Source organism: Protopterus annectens, chromosome 13.part0, assembly GCF_019279795.1.
Source record: "Protopterus annectens isolate FY-2018-M chromosome 13.part0, PAN1.0, whole genome shotgun sequence".
NCBI lineage: Eukaryota > Metazoa > Chordata > Ceratodontiformes > Protopteridae > Protopterus > Protopterus annectens.
Window position 1 is genome coordinate 1,267,888,956 of NC_056747.1, and position 21,506 is coordinate 1,267,910,461.

Sequence of the window (21,506 nt, forward strand, 5' to 3'; positions counted from 1 at the left end):
ACCTATGCCTGGAGTTCACCAACCTTTTTCATTAAACTCCAATTATCAACCAGCACATTCCATTCGTGTACTTCTATTTTGTTCTTCTTTCTCGCTGGTTACCTTTGTTTTGTAGAGACTCCTCCAGTCATTTGTTGTGCTTCTCTCATCCTCTCACTTACTCTTAATTTTATTAGATTCCTCTCTCCTGACACATTTCTCCCTCTCTGTGCACTTCAAGTTCTCACTCATTTAGCTGGATATATCACATTCACATGCATACCTTGCCATTCCTTCCTTCCTTCCTTCAGGGACATGGTCCCAAGCTTGCTTAGGTACAGTCGGCCTTTTTCCTAAAGATTCCACTCATCCCGCATGCTTCTGAGCTCCTGTCATCCTGAATCCGTGTTCATTGCACCATTTCTCCATTCATCTTCTGCGTTGTTACTATCCATTATCATAGATTTTGTTTCAATGACTTCCTTTCATTTATGGTAATTTTATACTCCTGAATGGATATGTGTGGCCATTTACATACACACATACACAGCAGTTAGTTTCCTTTGTAGATCCCCCCAATGTCTGAGCTGCTGTTCTTACCTCCCAAATGCAGTTGATTATGTCTAACAGTTCTTCATTCTCAGTGTTGAAACTTTCCCTATTCAAAGCTGTTCACCACTGAAAGGGTTTGTCACACATTCACAGTTAATTTAACAACTTTCTCCAGTATTTCATAATGAAAGACATCACTTCATCGACAGAATTTTTTTTGTAAATAAGAAGTGGTAAGAGTTTCATAGCTGAGGTGGTAGCAAATGTTCCACAACTTCCACACTGAGGCCTTTTGTCCCACATTATAAGAAGCAATGTTCTATAAGTTGTTACCCCATACGTTGTTACCCTCTACTTATTTACAGTCTCAGCTGTATGTGTTGTTTTTGTTATTCACATCAATGCTAAGCACATATAATCAAATAACAGCTCACACTGACAGAGTTTGGTCAGTAAGCCATGCAAAGTACGAGATGGCTGTGAACATTCAAAAAGGAAATAAAGTACAGTTTCAAGGAAAGCAAAAATGTCCTGCAGGAGTGCATTTGCAGACTGGAGTACAGACAGCAAGGAGAGCAACTTTACAATGTTTTGTTTATGTCCAACATTCTGTGTTAGATTAAAGAGAAAAAGCATTTTCTGATGAGAAAAAAAAAGTTGACATTTGCAGTGCACGTGGCTGTCTTTAGCGCTTTTCATTTTCATAAAACTAGTTAATTATATTCAGAATTACTTCCTGCCACGACTTGATTCTTTTTGCAGTCTAGTGATGTGCTTGTGTAAAATACCTTACATGTAGTCAGTTTCATGCATGAGGACTTACACATCTGTTATTTAGTTTTTTAGAAGGTAAGATAAGTGCTAGTTTTTGAGGTGACTTGAAATGTTACTCGTTAAGTTAATTTCACAAAATTCCACCATGTGCTATTGAAGGTGTAAGAATCAAACCTGTTTTTGTAACGTGTAGTTTGCTTATCGCACATTTCCTAATTATTATAGTTTTGTATCGTTATTATAATGACCCATTTCTATTGTCCTTTGTATGCAGAGATGTGACATGAATAACTATGTAAAGCTATAATACGGGACAGTCAGAACTGTGTTCCCAGCTGTTTTTGAACTCAAGTAATTGAACAGTTTTTTAGTGAAAACTTAGCACCCAATAGATATGACAGCTTGGCAAACTGTGTAACAAATTATGTTTTAAAAATAATTAAGCTACTGCATTTATAGTAAGGTGCTGCTGTGGTTTAACTGCTGCATTATGTGCTAGAATTTTCTTTACTGTTTATGATTATAACAGGATTATCCTTCTTGCTATGGATTGTGTTTTTAGGCAAAGTGCTGGTTGCTATGAGCAGAATTCAAAAAAGCTTAGAGATGCCATAGGGTCGGAGCTTATGGAGTTTGTTAAATCCCTGATTTCCTCTATTAAAGTGTCCGAAAACTGAAATCAAATATACATTTTGCAGCTGAAAGTCTTAAAAAAGTTAAATCATGGTTAGTGAACTGCTTTCACTGCAATTTTTTTAACTCCACCTTATGGCTGGGACATGTATTTAACTCTGCCTAATAGCTGGGAAATGTATTAACTACAATCAGCTATATACTTGCTACATTTAAGGTAAGTAAATTCTTTCCTTGCTAATACCTGCTTGTCTCAAATGTCTTTACTGTGCACTCAAGCTGTATTAAGATTCAGAATAACATACATTACAAAAGCCTCTCTATTAGAGATCCATTCAGAAAAGAGGACTTCAGTTCCAAAGTTCATGTGATTCGAGTCATATCCGAGAGACAAGAGGTCTTGTGCAAAACTCAGTCATAACACATTTATGCCTTTGTTTACTAGATGTCTTTACTGTAAAGTTTCATAGGCTAGTACTAGAGTAACTGTCCCTGTGGGCCATTTTAAGCCTAGCCAATTATCCCACATAAGAATCAAACTCAGCACCTTGTGCTTGCAAGGAAAGCACCTTAACCATTCTGCCAGCCTCCCACATGTGCAACATTCTGCTACCATTGTAATCTATAGCCTGTACTTTGTATTTTTTTTCACTTCAATTGTGTAAAATCATGTCATTGTCTATTTGCATTCTATGTGTTTGACCCAGGCTGAGCCTGATAATGGTTCCCTGGGATTAGTGCACCAGTTAACAAAAAAAAAAAAATAGAATAATAAAAATGTAGGTGATCCAGTGAAAAGACTATAAGGCAAGAGTCAGTATAATAAATATGAACAGATCAGAGTGGGCAGTTTAGTCCACAAGTTGCTTGGGAGGTGGGGGGAAACCTGAAGTAAACCTATACAGGCATAATGAGAACATATGGACTCGCCATGGACAGTAACTGGAGATCAGGACTGAATCCAGGCAGAAGACGGAGAACCACTTTGCCACCACAGCATAAGAGTACAATTAGATAAGTAATATTTTATACTACTTAGTTCTTTGTCTTTGTCTTTAGTACTTGTCTGTATTGTTTTTTTCATGCTTTGCTTTGGAGCTCAGTTATACAGCCTGGAGTTATAGAATACCCATCATTAGGATTTTGATATTTCACTATAATAGTAATCAGCTTATAATTATAAAATTAAAAGAGCTAAATGTCCCTCTGTTGTGTTTTGTTCCTTGTTTTTCTTTTTGATATTTCCCTTAATGAGATAAGAAGAGGACACGTTTGTTACAACCACTCCCCTTCTCCCATGGGTCATGCTGCATTGTGGGACAAGATTATCAGGAACGGCCCTAGGTCAACTGGTGCCCTAGGCAAAACAGCTCCACGGCGCCCCCAACACATTACCTGGTGCCCCCATCCTGGTCTACCTACACCAAATAAATACTGGAAAAGTGCCCCTGCTACACCGGCGCCCTAGGCAGCCGCCTAGTTGGCCTATGCCTAAGGCCGGCCATGAAGATTATAATATACAAACAGAAATGTGTATTAGTTATAAAAAGAAACAACAGAATATATTTAATCAACAACTAAATCTTGTCACTTTTTACAAAAATGTCGCAAATATATCCTGAATTACAGCACTTTAACAGAGTACTATCTTTACTTTATTTGTCATTTATTGACTAATCGAGTAGGCTGGTCACAAAACCTTTTTCAACCTTGACTTTGGATTGCAGGCATCAAAAATTCCAAAGGGCACAAAGAAACAATCCATAACAAGTGAACATTGTAACTGCAAAAGGGTGGATCAGAAGGCTGTAGCCAAAGTACAGTGTAACAGATGGTACTGAACAAATCTTAAAGAGAAAGCAACTATAATGACAATGGTACCTAAGTAAATATGAAACACATTAGCTCTGTCAGCTGACCAAGCAATAGCAAGGATGGTGCAGCGGTGCAGTGGTTGTGTTGTCATCTCATAACAAGAGAAGTTCTCTGGTTTGATTCTTAGCTAGGGTGCCTTCTGGGTGGAGTCTGCATGTCGTTCATGTGGATTTCTGCTGGATGGTCTGGTTTCCTCCCACATTACAAAGACAGGGGTGTCCAACCTTTTGGCTTGCTGGGGCCGCATTGAGTGAACAGAAATGGTCTTGGGGCCGCATATAAAATATATCATATAGTTAACTCTTTTGTTGCTCCGGAAGACCACAGTCGACCTCCTGGCTGTACTGCAGGTGCATTTGAACAATGAATAAATGTAATAAATGCCTAATATTTGCCTTAAAATTCTAATTCTCATTCTAATTCTCATTCTAATTATCTAATCTAACAGTTAACTCTAACATCTTAGTTAATATATATATATATATATATATATATATATATATATATATATATATATATATTTTTTTTTTTTTTTAACAAATAAACAGACATTCACTACAGCACTAGCATTTTTCACTGGGAAAACCATTCCAGCAGTCCAACTACATAAAATGTCAACATCAGCAGTCCTACAATACTATAATCCACAAAAATAACCCAACAAATTTGCAATAAAGTAAAGAATTCACATTACTGACTTAATAAAACAATTCTGAATAAGCTACAAGAGGGTCTCACCCAAACAAATAACTGGTGCCAGAAATATGGCCTCAAGCTAAATGCCAAAAAATGCATCATCATCCCCTTTGAGGAGAGTGATGTCCCCACAAATTATCACATTAATAACAATGTTGTAAACATGCAATAAGTCGTATGGTACTTGGGCAGCCAGGTTGATAGAAACCTGTCTTTTGACCACCACGTTGTCTCCGTTGTAAGGAAAGCTTTTTACATGGCCCAAATCATTAGTAAGGATATCTCACCCAGGGACAAGGAGGTCATAACATCCCTGTATTCTTCCTTTACAAGAGCCATTATTGAGTGCAATGCCCCTTTTGACATGTGCCTCAGCAAAACACCCTGCCAAAAGAAAGACTACAACCATTTCTGACAAAAAGGTCAAAGGACTAAGTTCATTTAGTTATCTAAACAGACTAAAAAGCTTCTTGCTTTCCTCTGTCTCTCACTGGCCCCTATAAATTTCACCATTGGCTTGCTTTCCAGGCTAAGAAAGATCCTGCCTTAAGAGACTTCCTCTACCTCAGAAATACTGGTTATACTTAAAACGCGCACTACAAAGATCACAGCCTTCACTGCAACATAAACAAGCCACCTTTTATGGACAGGTTCTTGACACAAAAACCTTCAACTTCTGTAAAAAGCTCCTCTCATTATCAAACAATGTAGTTCAGCAACACAATGGCTGGATGGATAGCCATAAATGTAGTCCTTGGGTAAGTAGCATAGCCTTCATCAAACCAGATGGAAAATCCACATACTAACCTTTCCCAGCTGGATGGCTAAGATCTAATATTGGTTACTCAAGTCTAGTTGCCCAAGAAGAGGGGCATGTTTAACTAAGAATTCAGTTTGCAAAATTATATTCAGTATACATATTAAATCTCTCTCGCTTACACACACACACACACACACACACACACACACACACACACACACACACACACACACACACGCACACACGCACACACACACACACACACACACACACACACACACACACACACACACACACACAAAGCCCCTACTTATAAAATAGGCAACCTCAGTAATCACATGACACCCACTCACTGAATGAAATTGTCTGGAAGTCAAAATATCTGGAAAAAAAAATCATAATAGAGATGGATTCATCCATGTAATTTCCCACCACCAAAAGGACCATCAATAAATCAACAAACAACTGCTTAGCAAAAAGTAAATCAATAAGAATCCATAAACTATAATGCTACATACTGGTGTAAACATATAACTTGTGTCAATCCCCAAGTTAATCCATACCAAAAGATTGTTTCAGACCTTCAGCTATGTACAAACAGCTTTCTCCTAAAAACTTAACTCATTGATATTTGCCTTGCTGTAATTATAACTGTAAAAAAAAATGTTTTTAAGTTTATTCTGTACCGCAATGATTTTCACTGTTACGAGATGTAATCTCTGCCATATTGTATGAGTACTACATCCATAATTTGCTGTCTCTCTCTCTCTCTCTCTCTCTCTCAGGTGTTATATTGTCTTGTGTTATTTTTGGAGCTTTTCTCCCGGGCCTCCGCTGAAAATGGACCTGTGCCCAGTCAGACTTTCGGTAAACAAATGTAAAATAAAATAAATAAAAATAAACTTCCCTCCAATCTAAAGCCATTTGACATTCAGACAATTTAATTTGTGCAGAAGTTACTCACAGACTGACAGTTTACTGAGCCGTAATGCTGACCTTCGCTTTTGAAAAAAACAAATTCCCAGACTTTGTCAATAGCTCAAAGTGTAGAGGATTATTTATTTATTTTTAGAAAACATCTTTAAAACTATTAAATTGATTACACACTCAGAAACACAGGAAAGTTATTGTGATTATGTAAACCACAGACTACTGCAAGAAATCAAAGTCACATTAGCACTCTATGCTTATGTCCGAACAGATGAATCATACCTGTCAATTCCAAAAGAAGTAAAGTAGCTTAATAAGAAGGTTATTTGCAAGGTTGCATGGCAGTTTATATTGGAAATAAGCAGAGACATTAAAAAGGCTCTGTTTTTCATAATTATGCCGAAAGGTCTTCCAAGGTAAATACAACTTCTGATTTAATATAGAACCATACCTCTCAATCTTATAGCAAGAAATCTGGACAAAACGAAAAATAAAAGTGGGACACAGGCCCAAAAATAGTTATGCATCACAGACACCATTGAAACAACTGTAGCTGCAAGCATTATACATCACTTATAATCTTTCTGTCCCATTATTGTCAGTTAAACATTATACGGCTCATTCAGTCCTGCCTTCTTTTGCATCAAAGAAAACCATGCTTTGAAATGACAAATGCATTAAAAATAATACATAAAACACATTGCATCAACATCCTGCAACTTCCTACCTGCAAGCAACCACAGAGCTTTCTCTGAAACTAGGGCTGCTTGTTTCCCCAGAATGACAGCTCTCCCTAATTAAGTCTAATGGTATGCAATCTACCAGTATCTGGACTACCTGAAATAAATTAAATTATGGCCTGTAAATTGAAAGTATACTTTGTTTAATTAAACTATATTTCTAAGCCCACTTACTATATTTTTTCAGTAACATCCCAATATCCATTTCCATGTCACTTTACAAGACATTGGCAGTGGTAGACTTGGCATCCTTCAGAACCCCACAGGCCCATGCTAATACATTGTCCATTAAATGTAAATATCCATCCACTGTAAATGGCAAGAAGCTATGTCTTAAAAAATCTACTTCTGGCATGCGTACCCAAGTATTAGGTTTTGAAACAAAGAAACATTCTCCACAGTCCGTAAGTTTCTGTCTTTAATAATCATCTACTGTGGCAGCATTCCCAACACATAAGCACACACATACACACTAAAATCCCCAACATTTAAAAAATGACATTGTGCCCACTTGATTTGCCAGTATTGATGATCCGCCCAAGCTAAGCTTACTGTTGTCCAATCTACCACTGCTTAGAACCCACGAATGAAAAAACAGTACTAGGTGCTTTTTTGTTTGCCTGAAAAAACAATACAACTTTATATGCTACAGTCCCACATAGTCAGTCCACTACTGACCCATTAACCCTAGGCTGCTGTCTCATTCTTACTCCCTGGAACTGCATTACCTTGGATGACTACTTTTATTTCCTAAGCAAAAGACACAAATTGGAAGATGAGGCAAAAATCCAGACATTCTTTGAAAATCCATACAGTTAAGAGGTATGAGTTCATGTTCAATACAACACTCTCCCTGTCAGGAAAGCCGCAATTTAATGAAAGTGTGCACTTAATATATGATATATTTGTGAGCTAACTTGTTTGTGTTCAGTAGGTAGACTGATCATTGTTAGCCTCTTTGTGCATGCATCTCTCTCTCTCTCGTGCACACATACACACACACACACACACACACACACATACACACACGCACACACACACACACACACACACACACACACAGACACACACACTCTCTTCTTCAACTTTCACGCACACAATTCTGCTTTAATGCATGCACTCACTCCATACTTACCTATTAACACAGGTAATTGCTGTCCCTTTCAAAGGCAACAGCAGCAAATCCATACATGAGTCCCTCTTCAGTGAGAACACACACACACACACACACACACACTGATTGTTCGGCGCAAAATAATGGCGTAAACACACTGACCCTTTTTTGGCTCAAAACAAAACTAGAAGGTGCTTTGGCACTTGCGGACATCGACATTAGTGTTACAGGTCACGGGAATGAAAAACACAAAACAAAAAAAGTGTTTTGGGGCATGCGTACATCGATGTTGCAGTTAGAGGTTGAGGGCCGCATGGAAGAGCTCTGAGGGCCGCATGCGGCCCGCGGGCCGCAGGTTGGACACATCTAATCTAGAGTGTTTCTTCCTGGGCCTCTGCTGAAAATTGGCTTTGTTCCAAGTCAGACTTTCCCAGTAAAGAAATGTCAAATACATAGGCAGGCACATGAAATATAATACAAATGGTTGCGGAACAATAGAATGCATAAGGAATGACATTTGCTGCTGGTATTCAGGACTGTGGTATCATGAAAACCATTCTATGCCTTTACTATCCTGTCTGTGAAAACATACTAATTATCCCGTCTGACCTGTTTATCGTATGTCTTCATAAGAAAGATTTTGGTTTCATCTCTTCTCTTCTGAAACATGCTGCCGTTGTAGAGTGTGTTGATTTCTTCAAGGCACTTTACAACTCTCTTTTATGTCACATCCTTCCATTTTTCATACAACATGTACATATAAAGTTCCTTTAATCTGTGTTCTTGTGGTTTCCAACAGAGACCCAGTATCATCTGTGTTCTATGAATTTCTTTCACCTTCTGATTCCGTACAGATATCAGCTCTTCAGAGGTGAACACAGAACTCCAGACAGGGATCTCTCCAGCTGGCTGTTACAGAAAAGTAGTTATTTTTTCGAAGGAAATGCTGCACTGTACATTTTATTGTCCCTTTAACATTTGTACTGTATTTCACATAATCCACTTATTTAACATATATGATCACATCAGATCCTTTTCTGTTTTTTATTTCACAAGTAATGGTATGCTCATTTCTTCAGTTTTCATCTGTTACATGCATTATTTCACATTGTTTGCATTTACTCTATGCTGCCATATTTTCGATCCTTCCTTCAAGTCTTGTAAGTAACATCGCAACTTTTTGTCTTGTGAACAAATCCTGTTGAAAATATTTGTCCTCTTCTACACCCTTTTTAATGCTGCTTATAAAAAATATTGAAAAGGATTGGAACTTGTGTTCAAAACTGTGATATCCCAGTCATAATCCCCCTTTCTCAGAGAAGGCGTCATGGAGTATTTTGTTTTATGTCCTAGCACGGAACTAGTATTTGACCCAGACTTGCACTCTGGGACTCATTCCAAAGCTGTTTACTTTGCTTACTGGCTTTTGATGTGATTGTTGTGTTAAATGGCTTGTTACAGTGTAGGTGGGCAGCTTTCACAGCTTCAGCCCCATCCATCACTTTGGTCACTAAGCCGTGAAACTTTATTGGATTTGTATGGCATCACATTCCCACTATGAATTTTTAATGCCTCATTCCTGTACCTTACGTGCTTCTAAATCACTGAGATTTGTTTTCTTAGGGAGTAATTCTGCGATTCTTCCTTTTCCCAAGGTTAAATGTCCAGGACTGTAATTTCCTGCCTTTGACTTGCTCTCATTATTGTGAAAAATGGTCACATCTTTGTTTCAGTCATGCCTTCAGACGTACCACCTTAATGAAATATTAAAACTTACTAGTGTGTGTCAGTGTTCTGTACTTAGGAATCTTTTTATTATGTGATGAATCCCATCACACCTACCTGTCTGTCTTTAATTTTAGGATCCCATTCAAGGCACCTTCAAATGTTCCACTTAGCAACATTTAAGCTGTAAATGCATGTAAGATACTTTTGCATATGCGTATAATGTACAGCTGTGTATTCTTGTAATGTATTGCTATATATGCCTGTAATGTTCTGCTATGCAGACTTATGATACCTTATTCTGCATGCCTGTAATGCAGTGACAAATATGTTTGTAGTGCAATTCCATATAGACTGAAAAGGTGTTGTCATCCATGTTTATAAAAAACAACTATTTTATATATAAATACATATATATATATATATATATATATCCCTTTCCACTCTTCTGTATGTGCATGTAATGTGCCGCTGTATATGTGCCTATAATGTACTGCTGTACCTCACATAAGGAAAATATTGACCATCACTCTTTATTCTTGGCTATTCCTCAGTTTTAAGTCACTGTGCACATAGTTTTGGTTATATATAAACAGTTAACATTATTTACCTTTATTTATTATTTACCTTATTTCTCTTTTTTTCTAACTCTGTTCCTACCTTCCTCCTCTATACTCACCTCCCTTGTGAATGGCCTCTATTCCTAAATTTCCCCAACTTGTACAATTTTGTTTATATATTTATCCTTATTTTTATATTAGCTTTTTGTGATTTTATATATTTCTAGCATAATCTGTACTGTGTGTTATCTGCTTGCACGTTATTTTCTTTTTACTAGTTTAACTTGTAATGTGTATGTTTTTCTTGCTTAATTTGTACTGAGAATATTCTATTGTATACTTCGGTCGTGGAGCTTTTCTCCCCAGGCTTCCGTTGAAAAGGGGCACAAGCTCAATCGGACTATCCCGGTCAACAAATATCAATTAAATAAATAAATACATTCATTCAGTTATTTATTAAACGTTGTTAATCAGATGGGTGGTTTGATTGACTCCCTTTTCAGCCCTATGTCACTAAACAGAAACAGACAATTGTAGTACAATCATACATGACATATACAACACAAAGAAAACAATGGTGTTTCAGATAAATTTGCAACACAACAGTGATGCATTCATTCCCAGCTGCTTAGTAAGATATCAAGTTGTATTCAGAAGGACATTGTAGAGAGAAAAACATAGTTTGTATAAAAAGAAACCATACAGGAAAGTCTGAAAGACAAAATGCTATAAGAGAGTGTATCATAAAATACAGACAAAAGAATTCAGAAAACATTATAAATAGCAGTGATAAAGCCTGCCACATCCTTGGCTACCTCACAAAACCAATCTGAGTGTCTATGAATAGCAAGAAGGAGCAGGAGAACATGCAGCGGACATCTGCAACCATAACAGTAATAATTAGGGCACTGCTTTCACATTTAGATCGTACAATAGTAAGAAGGAGGAGGGGAACATGCAGCAGATATCTACAACCATAACAGTAATAATTAGGGCACTGCTTACACATTTAGATCATACAATAGTAAGAAGGAGGAGGGAACATGCAGCGGACATCTGCAGCCATAACAGTAATAATTAGGGCACTGCTTTCACATTTAGATCGGTACAATAGTAAGAAGGAAGAGGGAACATGCAGCGGACATCTACAACCATAACAGTAATAATTAGGGCACTGCTTTCACATTTAGATCGGTATAATAGTAAGAAGGAGGAGGGGAACATGCAGCGGACATCTGCAACCATAACAGTAATAATTAGGGCACTGCTTTCACATTTAGATTGGTACAATAGTAAGAAGGAGGAGGAGAACATGCAGTCGACATCTGCAACCATAACAGTAATAATTAGGGCACTGCTTTCACATTTAGATCGTACAATAGTAAGAAGGAGGAGGAGAACATGCAGCTGACATTTGCAACCATAACAGTAATAATTTGGGCACTGCTTTCACATTTAGATCGGTATAATAGTAAGAAGGAGGAGGGGAACATGCAGTGGACATCTGCGACCATAACAATAATAATTAAAGCACTGCTTTCACATTTAGATTGGTACAATAGTAAGAAGGAGGAGGAGAACATGCAGTCGACATCTGCAACCATAACAGTAATAATTATTGCACTGCTTTCACATTTAGATTGTACAATAGTAAGAAGGAGGAGGGGAGCATGCTGCAGACATGTGCAACCATAACAGTAATAATTAGGGCACTGCTTTCACATTTAGATCGGTACAATAGTAAGAAGGAGGAGGAGAACATGCAGCGGACATCTGCAACCATAACAGTAATAATTAGGGCACTGCTTTCACATTTAGATCGTACAATAGTAAGAAGGAGGAGGGAAACATGCAGTGGACATCTGCAACCATAACAGTAATAATTAGGGCACTGCTTTCACATTTAGATCGGTATAATAGTAAGAAGGAGGAGGAGAACATGCAGTCGACATCTGCAACCATAACAGTAATAATTAGGGCACTGCTTTCACATTTAGATCGGTACAATAGTAAGAAGGAGGAGGAGAACATGCAGTGGACATCTGCAACCATAACAGTAATAATTAGGGCACTGCTTTCACATTTAGATCGCACAATAGTAAGAAGGAGGAGGAGAACATGCAGCAGACATCTGCAACCATAACAGTAATAATTAGGGCACTGCTTTCACATTTAGATCATACAATAGTAAGAAGGAGGAGGGGAACATGCAGTGGACATCTGCAACCATAACAGTAATAATTAGGGCACTGCTTTCACATTTAGATCGTACAATAGTAAGAAAAAGGATAAGAACATGCAGTCGACATCTGCAACCATAACAGTAATAATTAGGGCACTGCTTTCACATTTAGATCATACAATAGTAAGAAGGAGGAGGGAACATGCAGCAGACATCTCCAACCATAACAGTAATAATTTTGGCACCGCTTTCACATTTAGATTGGTAGAATAGTAAGAAGGAGGTGGGGAACATGCAGTGGACATCTGCAAAATAGTAAGAAGGAGGTGGGGAACATGCAGTGGACATCTGCGACCATAACAGTAATAATTAGGACACTGCTTTCACATATAGATCATACAACAGTAAGAAGAAGGAGGAGAACACGCAGTGGACATCTGCAACCATAACAGTAATAATTAGGGCACTGCTTTCACATTTAGATTGGTACAATAGTAAGAAGGAGGAGGGGAACATGCAGTGGACATCTGCAACCATAACAGTAATAATTAGGGCACTGCTTTCACATTTAGATCGCACAATAGTAAGAAAGAGGAGGAGAAAATGCAGCGGACATCTCCAGCCATAACAGTAATAATTAGGGCACTGCTTTCACATTTAGATCGTACAATAGTAAGAAGGAGGAGGGGAACATGCAGCGGACATCTGCAACCATAACAGTAATAATTAGGGCACTGCTTTCACATTTAGATCGTACAATAGTAAGAAGGAGGAGGGGAACATGCAGTGGACATCTGCAACCATGACAGTAATAATTAGGACACTGCTTTCACATTTAGATCGGTATAATAGTAAGAAGGAGGAGGTGACCATGCAGTGGACATCTGCAACCATAACAGTAATAATTAGGGCACTGCTTTCACATTTAGATTGCTGCAATTGTAAGAAGGAGGAGGGGAACATGCAGTGGACATCTGCAACCATGACAGTAATAATTAGGACACTGCTTTCACATTTAGATCGGTATAATAGTAAGAAGGAGGAGGAGAACATGCAGTGGACATCTGCAACCATGACAGTACGTATTAGGACACTGCTTTCACATTTAGATCGTACAATAGTAAGAACGAGGAGGAGAACATGCAGCGGACATCTGCAACCATAACAGTAATAATTAGGGCACTGCTTTCACATTTAGATCGTACAATAGTAAGAAGGAGGAGGAGAACATGCAGTGGACATTTGCAACCATAACAGTAATAATTAGGACACTGCTTTCACATTTAGATCGGTATAATTGTAAGAAGGAGGAGGAGAACATGCAGCAGACATCTGCAACCATAACAGTAATAATTAGGGCACTGCTTTCACATTTAGATCAGTACAATTGTAAGAAGGAGGAGGAGAACATGCAGTGGACATTTGCAACCATAACAGTAATAATTAGGACACTGCTTTCACATTTAGATAATACAATACTAAGAAGGAGGAGGGGAACATGCAGTGGACATCTGCAACCATAACAGTAATAATTAGGGCACTGCTTTCACATTTAGATTGGTACAATAGTAAGAAAGAGGAGGGGAACATGCAGTGGACATCTGCAACCATGACAGTAATAATTAAGGCACTGCTTTCACATTTAGATCGTACAATAGTAAGAAAGAGGATAAGAACATGCAGTGGACCCCTGCGACCATAACAATAATAATTAGGGCACTGCTTTCACAGTTAGATCATACAGTAGTAAGAAGGAGGAGGGGAACATGCAGCGGACATCTGCAACCATAACAATAATAATTAGGGCACTGCTTTCACATTTAGATTGGTACAATAGTAAGAAGGAGGAGGAGAACATGCAGCAGACATCTACAACCTTGACAGTAATAATTAGGACACTGCTTTCACATTTAGATCGTACAATAGTAAGAAGGAGGAGGAGAACATGCAGCTGACATTTGCAACCATAACAGTAATAATTAGGGCACTGCTTTCACATTTAGATCATACAATAGTAAGAAGGAGGAGGGGAACATGCAGCGGACATCTGCAACCATAACAATAATAATTAGGGCACTGCTTTCACATTTAGATTGGTACAATAGTAAGAAGGGGAGGAGAAAAAGCAGCGGACATCTGCAACCATAACAGTAATAATTACGGCACTGCTTTCAAATTTAGATCGATACAATAGTAAGAAGGAGGAGGAGAACATGCAGAGGACATCTGCAACCATAACAGTAATAATTAGGGCACTGATTTCACATTTAGATTGGTACAATTGTAAGAAGGAGAGGGGAACATGCAGCGGACATCTGCAAACATAACAGTAATAATTAGGGCACTGCTTTCACATTTAGATCGGTACAATAGTAAGAAGGAGGAGGAGAACATGCAGTCGACATCTGCAACCATAACAGTGATAATTAGGGCACTGCTTTCACATTTAGATCGTACAATAGTAAGAAGGAGGAGGAGAACATGCAGCTGACATTTGCAACCATAACAGTAATAATTAGGGCACTGCTTTCACATTTAGATCATACAATAGTAAGAAGGAGGAGGGGAACATGCAGCGGACATCTGCAACCATAACAATAATAATTAGGGCACTGCTTTCACATTTAGATTGGTACAATAGTAAGAAGGGGAGGAGAAAAAGCAGCGGACATCTGTAACCATAACAGTAATAATTACGGCACTGCTTTCAAATTTAGATCAATACAATAGTAAGAAGGAGGAGGAGGAACATGCAGAGGACATCTGCAACCATAACAGTAATAATTAGGGCACTGCTTTCACATTTAGATTGGTACAATTGTAAGAAGGAGGACGGAACATGCAGCGGACATCTGCAACCATAACAGTAATAATTAGGGCACTGCTTTCACATTTAGATCGGTACAATAGTAAGAAGGAGGAGGAGAACATGCAGTCAACATCTGCAACCATGACAGTAATAATTAGGGCACTGCTTTCACATTTAGATCGTACAATAGTAAGAAGGAGGAGGAGAACATGCAGCAGACATCTGCAACCATAACAGTAATAATTACGGCACTGCATTCACATTTAGATTGGTACAATAGTAAGAAGGAGGAGGAGAACATGCAGCTGACATTTGAACCATAACAGTAATAATTTGGGCACTGCTTTCACATTTAGATCGGTATAATAGTAAGAAGGAGGAGGGGAACATGCAGTGGACATCTGCGACCATAACAATAATAATTAAAGCACTGCTTTCACATTTAGATTGGTACAATAGTAAGAAGGAGGAGGAGAACATGCAGTCGACATCTGCAACCATAACAGTAATAATTATTGCACTGCTTTCACATTTAGATTGTACAATAGTAAGAAGGAGGAGGAGAACATGCAGCGGACATCTGCAACCATAACAGTAATAATTAGGGCACTGCTTTCACATTTAGATCGTACAATAGTAAGAAGGAGGAGGGGAACATGCAGCGGACATCTGCAACCATAACAGTAATAATTATTGCACTGCTTTCACATTTAGATTGTACAATAGTAAGAAGGAGGAGGGGAGCATGCTGCAGACATGTGCAACCATAACAGTAATAATTAGGGCACTGCTTTCACATTTAGATCGGTACAATAGTAAGAAGGAGGAGGAGAACATGCAGCGGACATCTGCAACCATAACAGTAATAATTAGGGCACTGCTTTCACATTTAGATCGTACAATAGTAAGAAGGAGGAGGGGAACATGCAGCGGACATCTGCAACCATAACAGTAATAATTAGGGCACTGCTTTCACATTTAGATCGGTATAATAGTAAAAAGGAGGAGGAGAACATGCAGTCGACATCTGCAACCATAACAGTAATAATTAGGGCACTGCTTTCACATTTAGATCGGTACAATAGTAAGAAGGAGGAGGAGAACATGCAGTGGACATCTGCAACCATAACAGTAATAATTAGGGCACTGCTTTCACATTTAGATCATACAATAGTAAGAAGGAGGAGGATAACATGCAGTTGACATCTGCAACCATAACAGTAATAATTAGGGCACTGCTTTCACATTTAGATCGTACAATAGTAAGAAGGAGGAGGGGAACATGCAGCAGACATCTGCAACCATAACAGTAATAATTAGGGCACTGCTTTCACATTTAGATCGGTACAATAGTAAGAAGGAGGAGGAGAACATGCAGCAGATATCTACAACCATAACAGTAATAATTAGGGCACTGCTTTCACATTTAGATCGTACAATAGTAAGAAGGAGGAGGAGAACATGCAGCAGACATCTGCAACCATAACAGTAATAATTAGGGCACTGCTTTCACATTTAGATCGGTATAATAGTAAGAAGGAGGAGGAGAACATGCAGTCGACATCTGCAACCATAACAGTAATAATTAGGGCACTGCTTTCACATTTAGATCGGTACAATAGTAAGAAGGAGGAGGAGAACATGCAGTGGACATCTGCAACCATAACAGTAATAATTAGGGCACTGCTTTCACATTTAGATCATACAATAGTAAGAAGGAGGAGGATAACATGCAGTTGACATCTGCAACCATAATGGTAATAATTAGGGCACTGCTTTCACATTTAGATCGCTACAATAGTAAGAAGGAGGAGGGAAAAATGCAGTGGACATCTGAAGCCATTACAGTAATAATTAGGGCACTGCTTTCACATTTAGATTGGTACAATAGTAAGAAGGAGGAGGAGAACATGCAGCAGACATCTGCAACCATAACAGCAATAATTAGGGCACTGCTTTCACATTTAGATCATACAATAGTAAGAAGGAGGAGGAGAACATGCAGTGGACATCTGCAACCATAACAGTAATAATTAGGGCACTGCTTTCACATTTAGATTAGTACAATAGTAAGAAGGAGGAGGGAACATGCAGTGGACATCTACAAACATAACAGTAATAATTAGGGCACTGCTTTCACATTTAGATCATACAATAGTAAGAAGGAGGAGGGAACATGCAGCAGACATCTGCAACCATAACAGTAATAATTAGGGCACCACTTTCACATTTAGATTGGTAGAATAGTAAGAAGGAGGAGGGGAACATGCAGTGGACATCTGCAACCATAACAGTAATAATTAGGGCACTGCTTTCACATTTAGATCATACAATAGTAAGAAGGAGGAGGATAACATGCAGTTGACATCTGCAACCATAATGGTAATAATTAGGGCACTGCTTTCACATTTAGATCGCTACAATAGTAAGAAGGAGGAGGGAAACATGCAGTGGACATCTGAAGCCATTACAGTAATAATTAGGGCACTGCTTTCACATTTAGATTGGTACAATAGTAAGAAGGAGGAGGAGAACATGCAGCAGACATCTGCAACCATAACAGCAATAATTAGGGCACTGCTTTCACATTTAGATCATACAATAGTAAGAAGGAGGAGGAGAACATGCAGTGGACATCTGCAACCATAACAGTAATAATTAGGGCACTGCTTTCACATTTAGATTAGTACAATAGTAAGAAGGAGGAGGGAACATGCAGTGGACATCTACAAACATAACAGTAATAATTAGGGCACTGCTTTCACATTTAGATCATACAATAGTATAACAGTAATAATTAGGGCACTGCTTTCACATTTAGATCATACAATAGTAAGAAGGAGGAGGGGAACATGCAGTGGACATCTGCAACCATAACAGTAATAATTAGGGCACCACTTTCACATTTAGATTGGTAGAATAGTAAGAAGGAGGAGGGGAACATGCAGTGGACATCTGCAACCATAACAGTAATAATTAGGGCACTGCTTTCACATTTAGATTGTACAATAGTAAGAAAGAGGAAAAGAACATGCAGTGGACCCCTGTGACCATAACAATAATAATTAGGGCACTGCTTTCACATTTAGATCGGTACAATAGTAAGAAGGAGGAGGAGAACATGCAGCAGATATCTACAACCATAACAGTATTAATTAGGGCACTGCTTTCACATTTAGATCATACAATAGTAAGAAGGAGGAGGGAACATGCAGCAGACATCTGCAACCATAACAGTAATAATTAGGGCACTGCTTTCACATTTAGATTGGTACAATAGTAAGAAGGAGGAGGAGAACATGCAGCAGATATCTACAAACATAACAGTAATAATTAGGGCACTGCTTTCATATTTAGATCATACAATAGTAAGAAGGAGGAGGAGAACATGCAGTGGACATCTGCGACCATAACAGTAATAATTAGGACACTGCTTTCACATATAGATCATACAACAGTAAGAAGAAGGAGGAGAACACGCAGTGGACATCTGCAACCATAACAGTAATAATTAGGGCACTGCTTTCACATTTAGATTGGTACAATAGTAAGAAGGAGGAGGGGAACATGCAGCAGATATCTACAAACATAACAGTAATAATTAGGGCACTGCTTTCATATTTAGATCATACAATAGTAAGAAGGAGGAGGAGAACATGCAGTGGACATCTGCGACCATAACAGTAATAATTAGGACACTGCTTTCACATATAGATCATACAACAGTAAGAAGAAGGAGGAGAACACACAGTGGACATCTGCAACCATAACAGTAATAATTAGGGCACTGCTTTCACATTTAGATTGGTACAATAGTAAGAAGGAGGAGGGGAACATGCAGTGGACATCTGCAACCATAACAGTAATAATTAGGGCACTGCTTTCACATTTAGATCGTACAATAGTAAGAAAGAGGAGGAGAAAATGCAGCGGACATCTCCAGCCATACAAGTAATAATTAGGGCACTGCTTTCACATTTAGATCGTAAGAAGGAGGAGGGGAACATGCAGCGGACATCTGCAACCATGACAGTAATAATTAGGGCACTGCTTTCACATTTACATCGTACAATAGTAAGAAGGAGGAGGGGAACATGCAGTGGACATCTGCAACCATGACAGTAATAATTAGGACACTGCTTTCACATTTAGATCGGTATAATAGTAAGAAGGAGGAGGTGACCATGCAGTGGACATCTGCAACCATAACAGTAATAATTAGGGCACTGCTTTCACATTTAGATTGCTGCAATTGTAAGAAGGAGGAGGGGAACATGCAGTGGACATCTGCAACCATGACAGTAATAATTAGGACACTGCTTTCACATTTAGATCGGTATAATAGTAAGAAGGAGGAGGAGAACATGCAGTGGACATCTGCAACCATAACAGTAATAATTAGGGCACTGCTTTCACATTTAGATCGTACAATAGTAAGAAGGAGGAGGGGAACATGCAGTGGACATCTGCAACCATAACAGTAATAATTAGGGCACTGCTTTCACATTTAGATCGGTACAATAGTAAGAAGGAGGAGGAGAACATGCAGTGGACATCTGCAACCATAACAGTAATAATTAGGGCACTGCTTTCACATTTAGATCGGTATAATAGTAAGAAGGAGGAGGAGAACATGCAGCAGAAATCTGCAACCATAACAGTAATAATTAGGGCACTGCTTTCTCATTTAGATCATACAATAGTAAGAAGGAGGAGGAGAACATGCAGTCGACATCTGCAACCATAACAGTAATAATTAGGACACTGCTTTCACATTTAGATAATACAATAGTAAGAAGGAGGAGGAGAACATGCAGTGGACATCTGCAACCATAACAGTAATAATTAGGGCACTGCTTTCACATTTAGATTGGTACAATAGTAAGAAGGAGGAGGAGAACATGCAGTTGACATCTGCAACCATAACAGTAATAATTAGGGCACTGCTTTCACATTTAGATCATACAATAGTAAGAAGGAGGAGGAGAACATGCAGTGGACATCTGCAACCATAACAATAATAATTAGGGCACTGCTTTTACATATAGATCATACAACAGTAAGAAGGAGGAGGAGAACATGCAGTGGACATCTGCAACCATAACAGTAATAATTAGGGCACTGCTTTCACATTTAGATTTCTGCAATAGTAAGAAGGAGGAGGAGAACATGCAGACATCTGCAACCATAACAGTAATAATTAGGGCACTGCTTTCACATTTAGATCGCACAATAGTAAGAAGGAGGAGGAGAACATGCAGTGGACATTTGCAACCATAACAGTAATAATTAGGGCACTGCTTTCACATTTAGATCATACAATAGTAAGAAGGAGGAGGAGAACATGCAGTGGACATCTGCAACCATAACAGTAATAATTAGGGCACTGCTTTCACATTTAGATTGGTACAATAGTAAGAAGGAGGAGGGGAACATGCAGTGGACATCTGCAACCATAACAGTAATAATTAGGGCACTGCTTTCACATTTAGATCGCACAATAGTAAGATGGAGGAAGAGAACATGCAGCAGACATCTGCAACCATAACAGTAATAATTAGGGCACTGCTTTCACATTTAGATCATACAATAGTAAGAAGGAGGAGGGGAACATGCAGCGGACATCTGCAACCATAACAGTAATAATTAGGGCACTGCTTTCACATTTAGATTGGTACAATAGTAAGAAGGAGGAGGAGAACATGCAGTGGACATCTGCAACCATAACAGTAATAATTAGGGCACTGCTTTCACATTTAGATCGGTACAATAGTAAGAAGGAGGAGGAGAACATGCAGCTGACATTTGCAACCATAACAGTAATAATTAGGGCACTGCTTTCACATTTAGATCATACAATAGTAAGAAGGAGGAGGAGAACATGCAGCGGACATCTGCAACCATAACAGTAATAATTAGGGCACTGCTTTCACACTTAGATTGGTACAATAGTAAGAAGGAGGAGGAGAACATGCAGTGGACATCTGCAACCATAACAGTAATAATTAGGCACTGCTTTCACATTTAGATCATACAATAGTAAGAAGGAGGAGGAGAACATGCAGTGGACATCTGCAACCATAACAGTAATAATTAGGGCACTGCTTTCACATTTAGATTGGTACAATAGTAAGAAAGAGGAGGGGAACATGCAGCAGACATCTGCAAACATAACAG